The 9988-nt window shown below is 43.1% G+C and overlaps 1 long non-coding RNA gene across 1 annotated transcript in view; it reads left to right on the top strand.

Annotated features, from left to right (window-relative positions):
* The window catches only part of LOC112071840 (uncharacterized), a 32493-nt gene that overhangs the window by 7225 nt on the left and 15280 nt on the right, over positions 1–9988 (top strand). Inside the window, exons 2-3 of the long non-coding RNA XR_002894188.2 lie at positions 3887–3948; positions 5115–5155. This is a non-coding gene — a long non-coding RNA (uncharacterized lncRNA). The remainder of the gene's footprint in view (positions 1–3886; positions 3949–5114; positions 5156–9988) is intronic.

Here is a 9988-nt window from a genome sequence, read left to right as displayed (position 1 = left end):
GGGGCCTCAGGTCTGAGAGAGTGAGTTCAGTGTCTTGCTGTTGCTAGCCACATTTGTCCTGGGATATAAACATTGGGTTGTTATTTTACCTGAAATGCACAAGGTCATCTACTCCGACAATTCATCCACAAAGAAAACGGTATAACCGAATAATTTCTAGACATCTCTCCTCCTTCCAAGGTTTCTTTTTCTTCTTTGGACTTTATATGGCGATTGGCAGCTAATTTTCATAATAAGATGCATTACCACAACTGACCTTAGTTCATCTTTCAATCACCCATGTGGGTATACAGTTGAAGTCGGAAGTTTACATACACCTTAGCCAAATACAGTCGTGACCAAAAGTTTTGAGAATGACACAAATATTAATTTTCACAAGTTTGCTGCTTCAGTGTCTTTAGATATTTTTGTCAGATGTTACTATGGAATACTGAAGTATAACTACAAGCATTTCTATAAGTGTCAAAGGCTTTTATTGACAATTACATTAACATTTTTTTTTCAAACCTCTGCAATCCGCCCTGGCATGCTGTCAATTAACTTCTGGGCCACATCCTGACTGATGGCAGCCCAGTCTTGCCTAATCAATGCTTGGAGTTTGTCAGAATTTGTGGGTTTTTTGTTTGTCCACCTGCCTCTTGAGGATTGAACACAAGTTCTCAATGGGATTAACGTCTGGGGAGTTTCCTGGCCATGGACCCAAAATATCGATGTTTTGTTCCCCGAGCGCCGGGGGCTCGGTCTGAGGCCGGGGGCTCGGTCTGAGGCCGGGGGCTCGGTCTGAGGCCGGGGGCTCGGTCTGAGGCCGGGGGCTCGGTCTGAGAGAGTGAGTTCAGTGTCTTGCTGTTGCTAGCACATTTGTCCTGGGATATAAACATTGGGTTGTTATTTTACCTGAAATGCACAAGGTCATCTACTCCGACAATTCATCCACAAAGAAAACGGTATACCGAATAATTTCTAGACATCTCTCCTCCTTCCAAGGTTTCTTTTTCTTCTTTGGACTTTATATGGCGATTGGCAGCTAATTTTCATAATAAGATGCATTACCACAACTGACCTTAGTTCATCTTTCAATCACCCATGTGGGTATACAGTTGAAGTCGGAAGTTTACATACACCTTAGCCAAATACAGTCGTGACCAAAAGTTTTGAGAATGACACAAATATTAATTTTCACAAAGTTTGCTGCTTCAGTGTCTTTAGATATTTTTGTCAGATGTTACTATGGAATACTGAAGTATAACTACAAGCATTTCATAAGTGTCAAAGGCTTTTATTGACAATTACATTACATTTTATTTTTCAAGACCTCTGCAATCCGCCCTGGCATGCTGTCAATTAACTTCTGGGCCACATCCTGCTGATGGCAGCCCAGTCTTGCCTAATCAATGCTTGGAGTTTGTCAGAATTTGTGGGTTTTTGTTTGTCCACCTGCCTCTTGGAGGATTGAAAACAAGTTCTCAATGGGATTAACGTCTGGGGAGTTTCCCTGGCCATGGACCCAAAATATCGATGTTTTGTTCCCCGAGCCACTTAGTTTATCACTTCTGCCTTATGGCAAGGTGCTCCATCATGCTGGAAAAGGCAATTGTTCGTCACCAAACCTGTTCCTGGATGGTTGGGAGAAGTTGCTCTCGGAGGATGTGTTGGTACCATTCTTTATTCATGGCTATGTTCTTAGGCAAAATTGTGAGTGAGCTCACTCCCCTTGGCTGAGAAGCCAGCCCCACACATGCGGGGCTGCTTCTCAGCATCCTGAGAATGGTCTCAGGATGCTTTACTGTTGGCATGACACAGCGACTGAATGTAAGCCTCACCTTGTCTTCTCCGGACAAACCTTTTTTCCGGATGCCCCAAACAATCGGAAAGGGGATTCATCAGAGAAAATGACTTTACCCAGTCCTCCGCAGTCCAATCCCTGTACCTTTTGCCGAATATCAGTCTGTCCCTGATGTTTTTCCTGGAGAGAAGTGGCTTCTTTGCTGCCCTTCTTGACACCATGGCCATCCTCCAAAAGTCTTCGCCTCACTGTGCGTGCAGATGCGCTCACAGCTGCCTGCTGCCATTCCTGAGCAAGCTCTGCACTGGTGGTGCCCGATCCGCGCGTTGAATCAACTTTAGGAGATGGTCCTGGCGCTTGCTGGACTTTCTTGGGCGCCCTGAGCCTTCTTCACAACAATGTGAACCACTCTCCTTGAAGTTCTTGATGATCTCGATAATGGTTGATTTAGGTGCAATCTTACATGGAGCAAATATCCTCGTCAGCGAAGAGCACTTTTGCCAGTCCTGTCTGGTCCAGCGATGGGTGGGTTTGTGCCCATAGGCAACGTTTTTTGCTGGTGATGTCTGGTGAGGACCTGCCTTACAACAGAGCCTACAAGCCCTCAACCCAGCTTCTCTCCAGCCTATTGCGGACAGTCTGAGCACTGATGGAGAGGATTGTGCGTTCCTGGGTGTAACTCGGGCAGTTGTTGTTGCATCCTGTACCTGTCCCGCAGGTGGATGTTTGGATGTACCGATCCTGTGCAGGTGTTACACGTGGTCTGGCACTGTGAGGATGATCAGCTGTCCGTCCTGTCTCCCTGTAGCGCTGTCTTAGGCGTCTCACAGTACGGAATTGCAATTTATTGCCCTGGCCACATCTCCATTCGTCATGCCTCCTTGCAGCATGCCTAAGGCACGTTCACGCAGATGAGCAGGGACCTTGGGCATCTTTCTTTTGGTGTTTTTCAGAGTCAGTAGAAAGGCCTCTTTAGTGTCCTAAGTTTTCATAACTGTGACCATAATTGCCTACCGTCTGTAAGCTGTTAGTGTCTTAACGACCGTTCCACAGGTGCATATTCATTAATTGTTTATGGTTCATTGAACAAGCATGGGAAACAGTGTTTAAACACTTAACAATAAAGATCTGTGAAGTTATTTTGGATTTTTACGAATTATCTTTGAAAGACAGGGTCCTGAAAAAGGGACACTTCTTTTTCTTTTTTTTGCTGAGTTTATATGATGACATGCAAACCATGCTGAATGTTGGTCTGAAATTCTGATCAGGTTATGTTGATGTGAAGAGGAAATTCTGTCAACAGTCTTTCATCATTCCTTCTTTCCTCACAGCTCTTTGTGATTGGTGGGTTAATCATGTCTGAATTTCTGAATCTGATTCATTTCCAGGGAGCTACTAGTTTCTTGGCCAATTCACCCTGGAACTCAGGCTAGTGTGGCCCAAATGGCAGTGGCATCCTATTTATTCCCTTATGGTACATATCTTTAGACTACGGCCCATAGGTGTCTGGTCCTCTGGTCCCCTGGTCAGAAGTAGTGCACTGTAATGGAACAGGGTGCCGCTTGGGACACTGCCTGCATGTCTGATTCAGATCCATCTCCAGCAGCCTGGTCTCATAGATTAGACGTAACATAGTAAAATCTAAATATACACCAAATTAGTATGATATGTTACATAACACCCGATGGTTACTTAACGCAAACATCAAGCAACCCAAACGTTGCAAGTTCGAATCTCCTCACGGACAACTTTAGCATTTTAGTTAATTAGAAACTTTTCAACTACTTACAAATAATTTTTTACTACTTTGCATAAACTTAGCATGTTAGCTAACCTTTCCCCTAACCCTTTCATCATACGTTTTGTAAATTCGTAATGTAATACGAAATGGGTGATGGACATCCACAATTTAATACATACCATACGAAACATATCATACATGCATTTCAAAATGTAACATATCATACTAAATGGAGTGTCTCGGATTTACATACAGAATAATACGAAATGCTTTGAGACCAGGTTGCTTCCGGTGAGCTAGTAGTTATTGTCGATATGACTCTGGAAGTGTAACTCATTTCAACTATTCCTCTGTGTTCACAGCATTCATACAGTCAGACACAATCCTCGAGGCGCTACACTTTGGAGAAGGAAGTCTCTTGCAGGTAAGCCACAGTTCATCTCTTTAAGCAGCCAGTTAACCTTTTGTGAAAACATTTGTTCGTTTTCTGACTGGAGGGTCCTCTGTTTGTCCCGGCTCAGTAAAGCTGTCTGTTATTGTGTAGTAGGTTGGTATAGAAACAGAGCCAGGCCACCTTATTCTTTGCCTGGCTACCTAGAACTCCTTGGTCCGGCCAAACGCAACACCACGTACACATTAGTTTCTTCTCCTCAATGAGTCTCTGGATCTGAGTACCTCTCCGCTCCTCCACCGAATGCGGACACATTCAGGGCCGTCTGATTGGTCCAGAAACCGATGGTTTGGGCCAGAGCCAGAACACACATGGGTAAAAGCGGCGGTTTGAAAATGTGTCATTGGCTTTGCTCCTCTGATTTGGTTAGAGACGTTCCAATCGCTGAAGACTTTTGTTTAGTACAATGACACTCGTCACCATAGACTACTTCGATGATGGAGGTCTCAGACTGAAGTCTGTAGCGAACCACAGAGCAGCAAAATAATTTAGTGTGAGTCGTCAGGCTACTCATTCTAGAACATTCTTTGGACCAGAGCCCTATAGGCGCTACATAGGGAATAGGGTGCCATTTGGTACCAGCTGTATTTCCCATTTCTTCTAGCCTAGTGGCATGGGTTGCATCCCAAATGGCATCCTATGCCCTACGTAGTACACTACTTTTGACCAGAGCGCTCTGGGCACTCTATAGAGAATAGGGTGCGATTTGGGATGTCGACATGGCTTAATTTTGACCAGCAGAAAGAAGCACTGATAGATAGTAGATCAAACTGGCCTACACTGGATTTGGCTCACTTGGCAACTTCCCACACACTCCCCGCTCATTCATACAGAAGGATCCTCACTTCCACAGATTAATGTGTACTGACTCAGAGAGATGCCCTGCCAGTGGGGGATACTGCTGATATTCAGGCTCTAAAGATGTTTTTTGAGTTCATAGAGTCCAAATTCACTCATGTTAACTTGTGTTCCACATACAGTGAGTACTGTTTCACACCCTCACACTTTAAAAATATCTTCCTTGTCATAATACAGTCTCCTGATTTTTGAATAAGTTTTGCATTTTTGAATATCAACTTGTTGCCTTTTCAGAAGCTTTACTAAAACATACCATGATTTTTTTCCTCTTCTCTTTGCAGACAGAGTCTGACTTTGATCTAAGTTTATATAATCAAAAATGGTAAGTTGTCTATTTTTTTGGTTTCTTCAAATCAAATGTCCTGCCCTGTCCTACCCTGTCAATAATTCCTCCCTGGCTTAGTCATTCATTGTCATGTCAAACAACAATGTATTCAAAGGGCTTCCCACTCTATTCCAACTATAGAATTAGAATGATCGTTATATTTTCATGGTTAAAAGTGCAGGAAATGCAGAAATTGATTCAAATTATTTTGGTTTGGAGTTGGATTGAACAGTATATAAATGGAGAAAGCCACTTGCCAATCTTGGGTCATGAACTACTTACTCATGAAGCATATTTGGAACATTTTAGTTTTCAAAAATATAAAATACCATCATACTGTGAAAAATATAGTGGTATTATATTTGTCCATATAGCCCAGCCCTAGAATCTGCCTGGCTTGTTACCATGCTTGTTGCTTGTTACTGGACATGTGAATCTGCCATTAGATAAATGACCTAGCTTGTTACCATGCGTATTACTGGACATGTGAATCTGCCATTTAGGATAAATGACCTAGCTTGTTACCATGCGTATTACTGGACATGTGAATCTGCCAGTAGATAAATGACCTAGCTTGTTACCATGCGTATTACTGGACATGTGAATCTGCCAGTAGAAAATGACCTAGCTTGTTACCATGCGTATTACTGGACATGTGAATCTGCCAGTAGATAAATGACCTAGCTTGTTACCATGCGTATTACTGGACATGTGAATCTGCCAGTAGATAAATGACCTAGCTTGTTACCATGCGTATTACTGGACATGTGAATCTGCCAGGTAGATAAATGACCTAGCTTGTTACCATGCGTATTACTGGACATGTGAATCTGCCAGTAGATAAATGACCTAGCTTGTTACCATGCGTATTACTGGACATGTGAACTTGGTATGCCAAGTAGATAAATGACCTAGGCTTGTACACATGTGCGTATTACTGGACATGTGAATCTGCCAGTAGATAAATGACCTAGCTTGTTACCATGCGTATTACTGGACATGTGAATCTGCCAGTAGATGTGGATAGAGCCCGAGGTCTAGAGATGTCCAGTATTTAGTTATGTACGGTGTAGCGTGTTTTCTTCTTTTGGCTCTATACTCCAACATTTTGATTTAACTTCCAAACTTTTGGAGTGTAGAGCCAACAGAAGAAAACACCATGCTGCACTGTCTCAATAATTACAGGGGGCACTGTACATAACTGAATACTGGTGCAGACTGGCACCTTTCATTTGAGGGTATTTTCATCATTATCGTGTGAAACGTTTAGAAATTACAGCACTTTTTGTACATAGTGCCCCCATTTTAGGGATCCAAACAAATTCACACGTGTATTAAAGAAGTGAAGTATTTGGTCCCGTATTCATAGCACCACAATGACTACATCAAGCTTGTGACTCTACAAATTTGTTGGAAGCATTTTCTGTTTGTTTTGGTTGTTTCAGATTATTTTGTGCCCAATAGAAATTCATGGTAAATAATGTCCTGTGTCATTTTGGAGTCCCTTTATTTGTAAATAAGAACACAATATGTTTGTAAACACTTCCACATTCATGTGGACGCTACCATGGTAACGGATCATCCTGAATGAATCTGAAACACAACCAAAACAAACAGCAAATGCATCCAACAAGTCTGTAGTCACAAGCTTGATCTAGTGTCACGCCCTGACCATAGAGAGCCATTGTTTCTCTATGGTGTAGTAGATCAGGGCGTGACTAGGGGGGGTTCTAGTTTATTATTTCTATGTGGTGTTCTAGTTTATTATTTCTATGTGGCGTTCTAGTTTTCATATTTGACATGTAGTCATTCCATGCTATGAATATGGGACCAAATACTTAGCTATTTATTACTTTAATACACATACAGTACCAAAGTAGGCACCCTTTGCCTTGATGACAGCTTTGCACACTCTCGGCATTCTCTCAACCAGCTTCATGAGGAATGCTTTTCCAACAGTCTTTTTATTTTATTTTATTTCACCTTTTATTTAACCAGGTGGGCTAGTTGAGAACAATTTCTCATTTACAACTGCGACCTGGCCAAGATAAAGCTAAGCAGTGCGACACAAACAACAACATAGAGTTACACATGGAGTAAAACAAACATACAGTCAATAATACAATATAAAAATATATATACAGTGTGTGCAAATGAGGGAAGATAAGGGAGTTAAGGCAATAAATAGGCCATAGTGGCGAAATAATTACAATTTAGCAATTTAAACACTGGAGTGATAGATGTGCAGAAGATGAATGTGCAAGTAGAGATACTGGGGTGCAAAGGAGGGGGGAAAAAACAGTATAGGGATGAGGTAGTTGGATAGGCTATTTACAGATGGGCTATGTACAGGTGCAGTGATCTGTGAGCTGCTCTGACAGCTGATGCTTAAAGTTAGAAGTTAGTGAGGGAGATATAAGACTCCAGCTTCAGTGATTTCTGCAATTCATTCCAGTCATTGGCAGCAGAGAACTGGAAGGAAAGGCGGCCAAAGGGGAGTTGGCTTTGGGGATGACCAGTGAAATATACCTGCTGGAGCGCGTGCTACGGGTGGGTGCTGCTATGGTGACCAGTGAGCTGAGATAAGGCGGGGCTTTACCTAGCAGAGACTTGTAGATGACCTGGAGCCAGTGGGTTTGGCGACGGGTATGAAGCGAGGACCAGCCAACGAGAGCATACAGGTTGCAGTGGTGGGTAGTATATGGGACTTTGGTGACAAGACGGATGGCACTGTGATAGACTGCATCCAATTTGTTGAGTAGAGTATTGGAGGCTATTTTGTAAATGACATCGCCGAAGTCAAGGATCGGTATGATAGTCAGTTTTACGAGGGTGTGTTTGGCAGCATGAGTGAAGGATGCTTTGTTGCGAAATAGGAAGCCGATTCTAGATTTAATTTTGGATTGGAGATGCTTAATGTGAGTCTGGAAGGAGAGTTTACAGTCTAGCCAGACACCTAGGTATTTGTAGTTGTCCACATATTCTAAGTCAGAACCGTCCAGAGTAGTGATGCGGGCAGGTGTGGGCAGCGATCGGTTGAAGAGCATGCATTTAGTTTTACTTGCATTTAAGAGCAGTTGGAGAGGCCACGGAAGGAGAGTTGTATGGCATTGAAGGTTTGTTGTCCAAAGAAGGGCCAGAAGTATACAGATCAGATCAAATTTTATTTGTCACATACACATGGTTGCAGATGTTAATGGTCACATACACATGGTTAGCAGATGTTAATGGTCACATACACATGGTTAGCAGATGTTAATGGTCACATACACATGGTTAGCAGATGTTAATGGTCACATACACATGGTTAGCAGATGTTAATGGTCACATACACATGGTTAGCAGATGTTATTGGTCCATACACATGGTTAGCAGATGTTAATGCGAGTGTAGGGAAATGCTTGTGCTTCTAGTTCCGATCATGCAGTAATATCTAACAAGTAATCTAACCTAACAATTTCACAACAACTACCTTATACACACAAGTGTAAAGGGATGAAGAATATGTACATAAAAATATATGAATGAGTGATGGTACAGAACGCATAGGCAAGATGCAGTAGATGGTATAGAGTACAGTATATACATATGAGATGAGTAATGTAGGGTATGTAAACATTATATTAAGTGGCATTGTTTACAGTGGCTAGTGATACATTCTTTACATCATTGTTCCATTATTAAAGTGGCTGGAGTTGAGTCAGTATGTTGGCAGCAGCCACTCAATGTTAGTGATGGCTGTTTAACAGTCTGATGGCCTTGAGATGGAAGCTGTTTTCAGTCTCTCGCTCCCTGCTTTGATGCACCTGTACTGACCTCGCCTTCTGGATGATAGCGGGGTGAACAGGCAGTGACTCGGGTGATTGTTGTCCTTGATGATCTTTTGGCCTGCCTGTGACATCGGGTGGTGTAGGTGTCCTGGAGGGCAGGTAGTTTGCCCCGGTGATGTGTTTTCTGGCGTCGTCTGCGTAGAGGTGGATCAGAGAATCACCAGCAGCAAGAGCGACATCATAGATGTATACAGAGAAGAGAGTCGGCCCGAGAATTGAACCCTGTTGCACCCCCATAGACTGCCAGAGGTCCGGACAACAGGCCCTCCGATTTGACACACTGAACTCTATCTGAGAAGTAGTTGGTGAACCAGGAGGCAGTCATTTGAGAAACCAAGGCTGTTGGGATTCGAAATGGTCGGTGATCTGTTTGTTAACTTGGCTTTCGAAGACCTTAGAAAGGCAGGGTAGGATAGATATAGGTCTGTAGCAGTTTGGGTCTAGAGTGTCTCCCCTTTGAAGACGGGGGGAAACGACGATACGAAAGAGTGGTTGAACAGGCTAGTAATAGGGGTTGCAACAACTTCGGCTGATAATTTTAGAAAGAGAGGGTCCAGATTGTCTAGCCCAGCTGATTTGTAGGGTCCAGATTTTGCAGCTCTTTCAGAACATCAGCTATCTTGATTTGGGTGAAGGAGAACTGGAGGAGTCTTGGGCAAGTTGCTGTGGGGTGTACAGGGCTGTTGACCAGGGTAGGGGTGGCCAGGTGGAAAGCATGGCCAGCTGTAGAAAAATTGATATTCTCAATTATTGTGGAGCCTCAGTGCAGTGGGCAGCTGGGAAGACGTGATCTTATTCTCCCATGGGCTTTACAGTGTCCCAGAACTTTTTGGAGTTTGTGCTGCAGGATGCACATTTCTTTTTGAAAAAGCTAGCCTTTTCTTCCTAACTGCCTGTGTATATTGGTTCCAAACTTCCCTGAAAAGTTGCATATCGCGGGGGCTATTCGATGCTAATGCAGAACCCCACAGGATGTTTTTGTGTTGGTCAAGGCAGCAGG

This window comes from Salvelinus sp. IW2-2015, unplaced genomic scaffold, assembly GCF_002910315.2.
Source record: "Salvelinus sp. IW2-2015 unplaced genomic scaffold, ASM291031v2 Un_scaffold1738, whole genome shotgun sequence".
Classification (NCBI taxonomy): domain Eukaryota; kingdom Metazoa; phylum Chordata; class Actinopteri; order Salmoniformes; family Salmonidae; genus Salvelinus; species Salvelinus sp. IW2-2015.
This window is presented reverse-complemented; position numbering and strand designations above follow the sequence as displayed.